This window comes from Mustela lutreola, chromosome 8 (assembly GCF_030435805.1).
Source record: "Mustela lutreola isolate mMusLut2 chromosome 8, mMusLut2.pri, whole genome shotgun sequence".
NCBI classification, from domain to species: domain Eukaryota; kingdom Metazoa; phylum Chordata; class Mammalia; order Carnivora; family Mustelidae; genus Mustela; species Mustela lutreola.
In genome coordinates this window covers 111,003,908-111,017,092 of record NC_081297.1, presented here as the reverse complement: position 1 = coordinate 111,017,092, position 13,185 = coordinate 111,003,908, and the positions used below count along the sequence as shown (strand labels likewise).

General features: G+C 36.9%; 1 protein-coding gene across 4 annotated transcripts in view; it reads right to left on the bottom strand.

Moving 5' to 3' along the window:
* The window catches only part of NAV3 (neuron navigator 3), an 853,944-nt gene that overhangs the window by 212,458 nt on the left and 628,301 nt on the right, over positions 1 to 13,185 (bottom strand). The gene's annotated exons all lie outside the window — the stretch shown is intronic.

Here is a 13,185-nt window from a genome sequence, read left to right as displayed (position 1 = left end):
TTCTTATATCAGATACATTAGATTTTAAGTCAAAGACTATAATAAGAGAGGAGGAAGGACACTATATCATACTCAAAGTGTCTGTCCAACAAGAAGATCTAACAATTTTAGATATCTATACCCATAACATGGAAGCAGATAAATATATAAACCAATTAACAACAAAATCAAAGAAACACATTGATAATTATACAGTAATAGTAGGGGACCCACCTCACTGAAATGGACAGATCACCCAAGCAAAAGATCAACAAGGAAATATAGGTCTTAAATGACACACTGGACCATATGGACATCACAGATATATTCAGAACATTCCATGCCAAAGCAACAGAATACACATTCTTCTTTAGTGCATATGGAACATTCTCCAGAATAGATCCCATCCTGGGTCACAGATCAGGTCTCAACTTGTACCAAAAGATTAGGATCATTCCCTGCATATTTTCAGACCACAATGCTCTGAAGCTAGAGTTCAATTACAAGAGGAAAGTTGGAAAGAACTTAAATGCATGGAAGCTAAACAGCATCCTACTAAAGAATGAATGCATCAAACAGGAAATTAAAGAATTGAAAAAATTCATGAAAATGAAAAACAACTGTTCAAAATCTTTGGGACACAGCAAAGGCGGCCCTGAGAGGAAACTATATAGCGATAAAAGCCTTTCTCAAGAAATAAGAAAGTTCTCAAGTACACAACCTAACACTACACCTAAAGGAGCTGGAGAAAGAACAGCAAAGAAAGCCTAAACCCAGCAGGAGAAGAGAAATCATAAAGATCAGAGCAGAAATCAATAAAATAGAAACCAAACGAACAGTAGGAAAAAAAAAAAACAACAGCAAATCTAGGAGCTGGTTCTTTAAAAGAATTAATAAGATTGATAAGCCCTGGCCAAACTTATCAAAAAAAAAAAAAAAAAAAAAGAGAAAGGGACCAAATAAATAAAATTATGAATGAAAGAGGAGAGAACATGACCAAAACTAAAGAAATACAAACAATTATAAGAACATATTATGAGCAACTATACACCAGCATATTTGACAATACAGAAGAAATGGATGCATTCCTAGAAACCTATAAACTACCAAAACTGAACCAAGAAGAAACAGAAAACCTGAACAGACCCATGACCAGTAAGGAGATGGAAGCAGTCATCAAAAATCTCCAAATAAAAAAGACCCCAGGGCCAGACAGCTTCCCAGGGGAATTCTACCAAACATTCAAAGAAGAATTAATACCTATTCTCCTGAAATTATTCCAAAAAATACAAATGGAAGGAAAACTTCCAAACTCATTTTATGAGGCCAGCATTACCTTGATCCCCAAACCAGATAAAGATCCCATCAAATAGAAAAATTACAGAATAATATCCTTGATGAACACAGATGTGAAAATTCTCACCCAAATACTATCCAGTAGGATCCAATAGTACACTAAAAGGATTATTCACCACAGCCAAGTGGAATTTCTTCCTGAGCTGCAAGGTTGGTTCAACATCCACAAATCAATCAATGTGATACAATATATTAATAAAAGCAAGAACAAGAACCATACAATACTCTCAATAGATGCTGAAAAAGCATTTGACAAAGTACAGCATCCTTTCTTCAACAAAACTCTTCACATTGTAGGGATAGAGGGCACATACCTCAACATCATCAAAGCCATCTATGAAAAGCATGTGAAGAATATCATTCTCAATGGGGAAAAACAGAGAGCTTTTAAGCTAAGGTCAGGAACATGGCAGGGAGGTCCATTATCACCACTGCTATTCAACATAGTACTAGAAGTCCTAGCCACAGCAATCAGAAAACAAAAAGAAATTAAAGGCATCCGAATTAGCAAAGGAGTTAAACTATCACTCTTTGCAGATGATAGGATACTTTATGTGGGAAAATCCAAAAGACTGCACTCCAAAACTGCTAAAACTCATACAGAAATTCAGTAAAGTATCAGGATATAAAACCAATGCACAGAAATCACCTGCATTTTTATACACCAACAACAAGACAGAAGAAATAGAAATTAAGAAGTCGATTCCATTTACAATTGCATCCAAAACCATAAGATACCTAGTAATAAACCTAACCAAAGAGGCAAAGAATCTGTACTCAGAAAACTATAAAGTACTCATGAAGGAAACGGAGGAAGACACAAAGAAATGGAAAAGCATTCCATGCTCATGGATTGAAAGAACAAATATTGTGAAAATGTCTATGCTACCTAAAACAATCTACACATTTAACATGATCCCTATCAAAATAGCATCAATGTTTTTTTCAACGAAATGGAACAAATAATCCTAAAATTTGTATGGAACCAGAAATGACCCCAAGTAGTCAGAGAAATGAGAAAATTAAGCCAAAGTTGGTGGCATCACAATTCCAGATTTCAAGCTCTATTACAAAGCTGTCATCATTAAGACAGTATGATACCGGCACAAAAACAGACACACAGATCAATGGAACAGAGTAGAGAGCCCAGAAATAGACACTCAACTCTATGGTCAACTAATCTTCGACAAAGCAGGAATGAATGTCCAATGGAAAAAAGACAGTCTCTTCAACAAATGGTGTTGGGAAAATTGGACAGCCACATGCAGAACAATGAACCTGGACCATTTCTTTATACCACATACAAAAATAGACACAAAATGGATAAAAGACCTCAATGTGAGACAGGAATCTATCAAAATCCTTGAGGGGAATACAGGCAGCAACGTCTTCGACCTCATCTGAAGCAACTTCTCCCTATAAACATCCCCAAAGACAACGGAAGCAAGGGCAAAAATGAACTATTGGGACTTCATCAAGATCAGAAGCTCTTGCACAGCAAAGGAAACAGTCAACAAAAGCAAAAGACAACTGACAGAATTTGGAGAAGATATTTGCAAATTACATCACAGATAAAGGGCTAGTTACCAAAATCTATAAAGAACTTATCAAACTCAACACCCAAAGAACAAGTAATCCAATTCAGAAATGTGCAGAGGGGGGCACCTGGGTGGCTCAGTGGGTTAAGCCTCTGCCTTAGGCTCAGGTGATGATCTAAGGGTCCTGGGATCAAGCCCCACATCAGGCTCTCTGCTCAGCAGCAAGCCTGCTTCTTCCTCTCTCCCTGTCTGCCTCTCTGCCTACTTGTGATCTCTCTCTCTGTCAAATAAATAAATAAAATCTTAAAAAAAAATTGATTCTTCTTCTACCCACTTAAGCCCCCATGTTGCATCACCACTTCCTCATATCAGGGAGATCATATGATAGTTGTCTTTCTCCGCTTGACTTATTTCACTAAGCATGATACGCTCTAGTTCCATCCATGTTGTCGCAAATGGCAAGATTTCATGAAACAAGATGGAATTGGGAGGGAGACAAACCATAAGTGACTCTTAATCTCACAAAACAAACTGAGGGTTGCTGGGGGGAGGGGGGTTGGGAGAAGGGGGTGGGATTATGGACATTGGGGAGGGTATGTGCTTTGGTGAGTGCTGTGAAGTGTGCAAACCTGGTGATTCACAGACCTGTACCCCTGGGGATAAAAATATATGTTTATAAAAAATAAAAAATAAAAAAAAAAATTGAAAAAGAAAGAAAGAAATGGGTGAGGATATTAATACACATTTCTGCAAAGAAGACATCCAGATGGCCAATAGACACATGAAAAAGTGTTCCACATCACCCTGCATCAAGGAAATACAAATCAAAACCACAATGAGATACCACCTCACACCAGCAAGAATGGCTAAAATTGACAAGTCAGGAAACAACAGCTGTTGGCAAGGATGCAGAGGAAGAAGAACCCTCCTATACTGTTGGTGGGAATGAAAGCTGGTGTAGCCACTCTGGAAAAGAGCACGGAGCTTCCTCAAAAAGTTGAAAATAGAGCTACAATATGACTCAGCTATCACACTACTGGGTATTTACCCTAAAGATACAAATGTAGTGATCCGAAGGGGCATGTACACCCGAATGTTTATAGCAGCAACATCCACAATAGCCAAAATATGGAAAGAACCTAGATGTCCATCAACAGATGAATGGATCAAGAAGATGTGGTATATATACACAATGGAATACTATGCAGCCATCAAAAGAAATGAAATCTTGCCAGTTGCAACAACGTGGATGGAAGTAGAGGGTATTGTGTTGAACAAAATAAGTGAATCAGAGAAAGACATTTATCTGATATGACATATCTGATATGTCTTCCATATAATATATGGAAGATATAAAGACATATCTCTCTGATATGAGGAATTTGAGAGGCAGGGCAGGAGGTCTGAGGGGAAGGGAAGGAAAAAATGAAAGAGGATGAAATCAGGAGGGAGAGAAACTGTAAGAGACTCTTAATCTCACAAATAAACTGAGGGTTGCTGGTGGGTGGAAGGGTAGGGAGAGAGTGGTTGCATTATGGACATTGGGAGGGTAAGTGCTATGGTAAGTGCTGAGAAGTGTGTAAGCCTGACAATTCACAGACCTGCCCCTGCAGCAAATTATATATTATATGTTAATAAAAATAATTTTTACAAAAATTGTATACAACTTTAATTCTAATACTCCTTGCTTTTCTACAATTCCATATTTCAACTGGCAAAAGTTAGTATAAGACTGTACATACATACTCTACATGAAAATGTAATAGTTTACTGAAAAGTCAAAATGCTTACATGGTATATGCAAAGTGTACAGCCTATGATGATAAATTGATTTTTATTCATGTTAATTCTGTAATTGTGTCCTTTTCTAGAATATTTGTAGAAATCCATTAGTTTTGTACATAAACATTAAAGTGTTCTGGAAAACAGTTCAAAACAAATCCAACAAGCTTCAAAGTACCCAATGTCTCAAATACATTCACTCTCTATTAATGGATTTTAATCTTTTACTTCAATTTCTTTTAAATATGGGTACTTCAATCTCTTTTAAATACAGGTAATTCTAAATTTTTTTCACTTACACATTAAGATCCCTTCCAGAAACCGGTAACATTTCATCATAATTTGAATCATTCGCAGTAGCAGAATGAACACACTGACTACCTGCACTTAGAAATGCCTACCAGGGGCCCCTGGGTCATGATTCCAGGGTTCTGGGATCAAGCCCCACATCGGGTTCTCTGCTCAGCAGGGAGCCTGCTTCCTCCTCTCTCTCTCTCTCTGCCTGCCTCTCTGCCTAATTGTGATCTCTGTCAAATAAATAAATAAAATCTTAAAAAAAAAAAAAAAGAAATGCCTACCAAATATGTCTTCAGAATATTTCACATTTATTGGTAAGGTCTGAACTTTGACCTCACTTGCTTCGGAAAAAACAGCAACAACCACCCCCACCAAAAACCAAAAAAGAAACCAAAAGCATTATCCCTACCCCCATTTCTGATCATCCCAGTATCAAGTCCAGATTCAGTGGCTCCTTTGCATTTTTCCATAGCTTATTATTTCCTCTCCTATAACCATTATAACTCTGGTAAAATTGCCTGTTTTGTACTATACTGTAGGTTCCATTAAAGCAAAGACCATGCCTATTATGATTGTGCACAGACTGTTTGACATTCTACGTGTTCAACTTAATAGAGGTTCTCAAAGTTTACTGTGCATGTAAGTGATATGAGGGCCCATGGACTACACACCACATTGTGATTCAGCAGATCTGCTGTGGGCCCTGAGATTCTGCATTTCTAACAAGCTCCAGAGGAAGAGGATGCTGCTGGTCACAAACCAGGTTTCGAATAACAAAGGTTGAATGGACTCAGAAATCCTGGCAATTGCTGACAGTATCGACTCTCAAGAATGTTTCTTATGACAGTACCCAATGGGGCTGAATTTCTAAATGTTCCCTAGCTGTGCAGCATGAATATTCTTTGCCCTGTGAACTTTCAGAGCCTCATCCAGTTCTGAATTCACTGGATGCCTGACAGTTTGTGGCAAGAGGCTCTTCAAACAAAAGAAGCCCATCAGGTTTTCCTGATGGCTACCTATTTAGTGTGGAGCTTCTGTGTATCCGCAATTGCAACTCGGTTAAGAAGTCAGGAGACTCTTATCTCTGTGGGCCTGGGAGCTCTCATGGGAATGAGAAAAAGGTGGAAGAGAATATGGCAGGAGGCTTCTGAAGTGTATAGCCATCAGCTAGATAGACTGCCACAACAGTTCAATTGCAGAAGAGGAATTTCAACACCACTACTCTCAGAAATGAGTCAGGAGAGACTCAACATTATGACATCCACATCCAAACCACAGCCATGGTCACAGTAACAGTGTAAAAGCATTCTCAGGTGAGTACCCACATAGAAACTACTTCTGGAAGCTCCACTCTCAATCTGTCCAAAGCCTGTCTTACTGAGCAACAGTGAGGTGCTTCAGGTCTCATTAAGAGGGCAAATCATAGTTGTTGTACATCACAAAGGCATTGGAATAATAAGAGTCACCTTGCACTCCTCACAGTCAAGCGTGCATGACAGCAGCGGAGAAAAAGCTAGCCCGCCAGCTCCTCGGAAGTAGGTACTGCCACAGATTCTAGTCTCTCTGATTTCCACGTTCAATGTTAAGTAGCCCGGTCTCACAGGTATTTACCTGAATGTTGAAAACTCAGGTTCTGACTGAATGAGTTGTTATCTAGGTATGAGGAAATGCCCAGATATCTAATGCACATATTTTTAAAGGCAGCCTAGCAATGGATCTGCCTTGAATTTGCAGAGCCTGTCTCTGCCTTCAGCCGTGCCTTCTGGTCTCTAGACCCTAAAGAGAAATTTTCTTCCACTCATTCTCCTTTCCTTCCTCCTCTTCCTCCACCTCCACATACCCCATCATCAGCTCTGCTACAACCAAATAATATTGTTTATCAACTGCTTACTTGTTCCCCAAGCACTTTGATCCACAGTATCACACGGAAAGCTCTTCATACAGGGGATCTCACTTAAACCCTTAATAATCTGCAATATACTTATTATTTCTCTTATTATAAATGGGAAAACTGAAGCTTAAAAAGCAAAAGCAACTTGTTCCAATTCACACATATAATAAAAAACTTAGAAAAGAGAAAAATCAAAATGGGAGCTCAGGTTTTTCTGACTCTAAATTTTGGAGGCTTTTCGATCTCTCTTGTTTCTATGTGTTCACTGCCTACCCAGAAATTCTGCTGGTGTGGCTCTCCAGAAAGCCACATTTTGTCACAGTAGTGAAGTTATTTTAAGGGTAATTCCTTGAAGCACCGTGTCCCTCTTCCTCGATGAGCCAAATATAAGTGGGGAGAATATGATAGGAGACCCTTTCTACTTAGTACCTTATATACTATCTCCTTGGGCAACCTACCTGCATCATCCTTCTGAGTTGATATAGGAATAAATTTTAATTCATGCTTAGAAAATATATAAATTGACAGAGTTAAATTTTAGTTATCTTATCACACACACACATACACACACACACACACACACAGTTGATGACCTGGAAAAAATGCCAATCTAGTTCTAGTAAAATTAATACACATAGACAAATTTAATAGTCACAACAGGTTTATGGAAAGTTTAGATAAGGACATTTCTCTGTGGAATGTTAGCTAGCTTTAGAGTTTAGTGCCATGTTGCCAACAGTGCCATTAGTCTGAGAAAGGACGCAGTGATGGGCTTCAACCTATTTACCTCTTCTTCCTTGCTGAATAGTATGGTGCTTGGAGGCAAGCAAACCAGCTTTCAACTTAAAAAAGTAACAACAGAATAACAATACACCAAGTAACAAAAATGATGACAATAGCACCATGTATTTTCAAGCATTCACTATGTAGGGGACACTGTACTCCCTGTTATCTCTGATCCCTGCTAAACACAGGGAAACTTCAGTATCACAGGTCATTGTGAAAGGAAGGAAATGATTTATTGATGTGACCATGGCAGTTAGTCACCTTAGATTCTCATTTCACAAGAACACACCAAAATACATTTGAACCATTTAAAGGATTAATTTTTTTTTTTTTTAATTTAAAAAGATGTAGCATTCAAATCCGAATATGTCTTGTTACCAACTGGGCCCTTGTTCCCCTGAGCACATGGCCTTCCATGAATGATTACTCGTGCAATGTTTCAATTGTCAACTTTAGGATGACCTAACAGGAACACGGAATGGGATTACAGGGAGCCTAGGGGAGCTGTCCGTTCTGCTCATGCAATGTTACAGTACCACTTTGTGGAGTATCGTGAAATTTAGGGAAGCTTTCACTCACCAGCCAGTTTTTGGAAAAAAATATGTAATTTATGTACAGGCATGTATAATTCGTGCACACCTCAACATGTAAGCATTTATACATAAGCAAACAACATATATTCTCATCTCTCTTTTTTAAAATTATTAACAAATAATGTATTATTTGCCCAAGGGGTACAGGTCTGTGAATTATCACGCTTACACAATTCACAGCACTCACCGTAACACATACCCTTCCCAATGTCCATAACCCAGTCACCCTATCCCCTACCCCCAGCAACCCTCAGTTTACTTTCAGGTCTCTTTAATTGTATCAACTAACATACATACTTACTTACATTATCTCATGAAAATCCCTAATTTTAGCCTATAATTTTCATTTGACATTTATTTTAGGCTTTTTAAGTCTCAAGGAAATAAAGCAATATAGTAAGTAAAATATATTTGCTTTGCCTCAAAAAGAAAATAAACAGTTTAGTTTCTTGATACTACAGTAATTTCAGAGCAATTAACAACAACAGCAATAAAAAAGAAGGTAATTAAGAATCAGAAAGCTACATTTTAGCAGTCAAAGTTCCATGACTAATGCGACATTCATATTAAACTTATAGTTTTAAAATTTTAACAGCGATGTTGTCAAATTCTCAGTATCAATCCTTTTCAATCTATGTTGAGTGTAAAGGAAAGTGAACCTTCCACAGCAGAAGACACTTTCTTAGGACCCAGGAGAACAGAAAGGACATCTCCCTAGTAGATGTACAGGTGCAATGTAAGAATCACTTGGAAGAAACAATCAAAAGATGGCAAAATGCCCTCCAGTACCGTGGCACGTTTCTTAGCAACATAAAAAACAACTCTCCGCTACAAACTCTGTCAAGCAACAAGTGTTTACCGAGCATAATTCAGATACTGAATTCCAAGTAAATCTAGCGATATTTACATTCCTAATAATATGAAACTGTGTAGCTTTTTAAAATATTTAATACCCAAATTTTGTACAACAAGAATGATTTCTTAGGATAAGCTGCTTCAAACATGGAAAGTGTAGATATAAACGAACCAGGGCACTCTTTTCAGTGATCCCTGATTTCCAGGGAACACATATTTAATTTTTCTTTAAAGCATACATCTTGCCCATAATATATAGGCAAACTGATAAATGCTGGCATCAGAACATATTACTCGTTGTCAGTATCTGAATGGTAGGTCACCGAGAGAAGAAACTGGAGACTCTCAGAATAAATTCTCCACAAACAGCGATATCCTCACATCACCATTTCTTGTGGAAAAAAAAAAAAAAAAATCTGTTCCGACATTCTATTTCAGCAGAAGGGTGCCCCCCATGGCCTCTGACTGTAACAACGTTTCTTTTCGGCCTTTTCTGCAAAGAAGCAGCTATGGTTCCATTCACTGATATTAGAACTCATTTGGTAAAAGGGTGAAATAAACACCCTAGTTCTTGAATTGTATTAGTAACACGATGATATTAGATGGATTTTTCGAAGTGGTAGTTTGTGATTTCTCTATTTCCTTTCATCAGTCACACAACTTGAAAATAATTTAGTTTTACAATGCTATACGGTATAAAGCTACTGTAATTTCAACAGTATGTTTTTTAATAGGGAAATGAAACTGTTTTCATTGTGAATAAATCTTTATTTCCTATCACATGTTCTAGAGATTCTTCAAGTGGTTCATATAACACATCACCCAAGACTTGTTAAAGAAAGTAGAAAGTATATTTCCACGTAGAAGCATTCGGGGAACACACTGCAGACAATGTGGTTAATCCCTCAAGTAAAACATCTTAATTCATTAAATTTATATGTTGTACTTTCTAATAACTAAAAAAGGAATAGCAATTGATTAGAATACTCAAGTTAGTACTTTCTGAATTCTGTCATTATAATAGTGTGACATATGAAAACTTTGACTTAGTTTTCACCTTACTTGATCATATCTAGGATATGTACGCAGGCCAGTCTGTGACAGAGATCAGCTTGTCAGTAGAAGAATCTTCTATTTTTATATAGATTGTGCTACCACTATAAATATCCATGTCAAAAAGATTAATAAAACATTCCTATCCAAAAAGACCATTCTAATAGGCTAAAGAGTAAATTATAAATTGTTTTGTGTGTGATGTTTATTATTGTTTTGTTTGCTCTTATAATTTAAGATAATTTTTTAAGGGATTATTTATTTATTTATTTATTTATTTAAGAGAGAGGGAGAGAGTGTGTGTGCACATGTGGCAAAAAGGACAGAGGGAGAGGTAGAGAGAGAAAATCTCAAGCAGACTCCACCTTGAGTGCGGAGCCTGATGTGACATACCATCTCACGACTCTGAGATCATGACCTGAGCCGAAATCAGGAGCCAGATGCTTAACCACCTGAGCCACCCAGGTGCCAAGATAATATTTCAGAAATACAAAATAGCATGGTAATTTAGAAACATTGATATTGGTTGTATTGCTAAAGTTGTAACTCCACGTTAATAGAAAATGCCATGTAACAGTCATAGGATGCAGTTTATGCTTCAGTTCTTATCGGCAGTTTTCAGACACTTAATGTCTATATTGGATATATTATAAATATTTCAATTCTATTGAATTTTTAGTTATTTGGGAATTAAAAGTAATGAAAACCCTGGTATTTTGCTGTAGATGTGGACCTAAGGAAATCTGCTTTTTTGAATCAAAAACGTTATAATGTATGTTGTCTGTCTCCACCTTGTGGGTATTGTAAAGATGACTACTTCTTAATTTTGTTCATCAGAGAAGTTGAATGGCTATGAAAAAATAGAAATCCTTGTCTACCTTTAGGTTTTTACTTTTAGACACCAGAAATACAGAAAAACTTTTCACATGACCAAAAATTTCGATACATTATGAAACCAAAGTGTTAGATTATCTAAAGCATTTCTTTTTTTTTTTTTTTTTTTGTTTCAAATTTGGCCAATTTATTTTTTTTTTATTTTTTATTTTTTTTAATTTTTTATTTTTTATAAACATATATTTTTATCCCCAGGGGTACAGGTCTGTGAATCACCAGGTTTACCCACTTCACAGCACTCACCAAAGCACATACCCTCCCCAATGTCCATAATCCCACCCCCTTCTCCCAAACCCCCTCCCCCCGGCAACCCTCAGTTTGTTTTGTGAGATTAAGAGTCACTTATGGTTTGTCTCCCTCCCAATCCCATCTTGTTTCATTTATTCTTCTCCTACCCACTTAAGCCTCCATGTTGCATCACCACTTCCTCATATCAGGGAGATCATATGATAGTTGTCTTTCTCTGCTTGACTTATTTCGCTAAGCATGATACGCTCTAGTTCCATCCATGTTGTCGCAAATGGCAAGATTTCATTTCTTTTGATGGCTGCATAGTATTCCATTGTGTATATATACCACATCTTCTTGATCCATTCATCTGTTGATGGACATCTAGGTTCTTTCCATAGTTTGGCTATTGTGGACATTGCTGCTATAAACATTTGGGTGCATGTGCCCCTTTGGATCACTACATTTGTATCTTTAGGGTAAATACCCAATAGTGCAATTGCTGGGTCATAGGGCAGTTCTATTTTCAACATTTTGAGGAACCTCCATGCTGTTTTCCAGAGTGGCTGCACCAGCTTGCATTTATCTAAAGCATTTCTAAATCTCTTTGCCAATGTTATTAATAGTTCTTGCAAAAATATTACATAATTGTAGAATCCTGCATTTAAACTGGGTATATGAGCAGTCCATCCAGCACATTGTATGTCTAAATGAACTTTCCTTTAGACTTTCATAGCACATACAGACTTTGTATGACACTTCCTAGGAAAGTCACAAACCAAAGAAGAAAGCTTTTGTAAGTGTTGTCTCCCTTTCCCTTAGAAAAAGTATAAGTGTCCAGTAAAATTTCTTAGGTTCCTAAATCAGAGGTGTTATTTTAAATTTCAAAGAAAAACTCCTGACTTCCAATTATACATTATTTTCTTTTCCTCCCACTCCACTCAAGAGCAGAGAATATTCTAGGGATCAAGACACTGCCTCGCCTTCAGAGATTTATGTTCTGTCCAATTCTGTTTTAAAGCAAGAGAAACTTTGACTAAAGTGTCTGATTCATAGATTATCTGTCAATTCATGTCTAAATTAGAGAAGGTTGTTAGATCACATCTTCTGTATGAAACAATTTGAAATGATCTAATTTGAGCAAAAAAGTTCCTACCTGGTTGAATTTGCCAGCTATTCTACTAACTAAGCATGTTTGTTACTTTTGAACTTCTTGTTTTGTTTGTTGCATAGAAAGTTAAATACTATAAAGTGAAGTTAAAGTTCTTTGAAGTTGACGAAACTACCTCAAAAGCCAGCCACAGGCCTTAGTCCCTTACACAGTCACTGTGCCTACGAGAGTATAGTTTCTTGATTTTCTTATGGTTTAGATGTGAAATGCACAGTCTCTTACATGAACCCATGCTCCACAGTGTAATGTATCAAGCAAGCCACTCATTAAATGTACACTGTGCACAACACAGAGAATTGTGTATCATCTGGTTAAAATATAATTTGCCTTTAACACAGATTTTTACTAAGTGTCTTTTTTCCCCAATGATTTTGTGATCTGGTATTTCTATCCTGTACTCTAATCGAGAAAATAAAACAAACATGGATAATTTGTCTCTTTAGAGAAAACGAAGATCACATTATTTCTGTGTCCTGCTCCTAAAGATGAAATACCCATCCCAATTACAACTCAAGTTTTGATTCCCAGAACACTTATGGCATTTATGTCAACTGAAGCTAAAGACTCAAAGAAACCTAATACAGATTTATGATTTTATAATAATTGTTCCTAAAACTTAAAAAGATAAAAGGAAATGCTATTTATATGCAACCAGGAGGAAATGTTTTGGGGAAACAGATTTTATGCTCAGGTTTATAATTAACCACTTTAAAATAAATGAGTTTACTCTCTTAAAATATTCTTCAGATAAAAAAAGCCCTG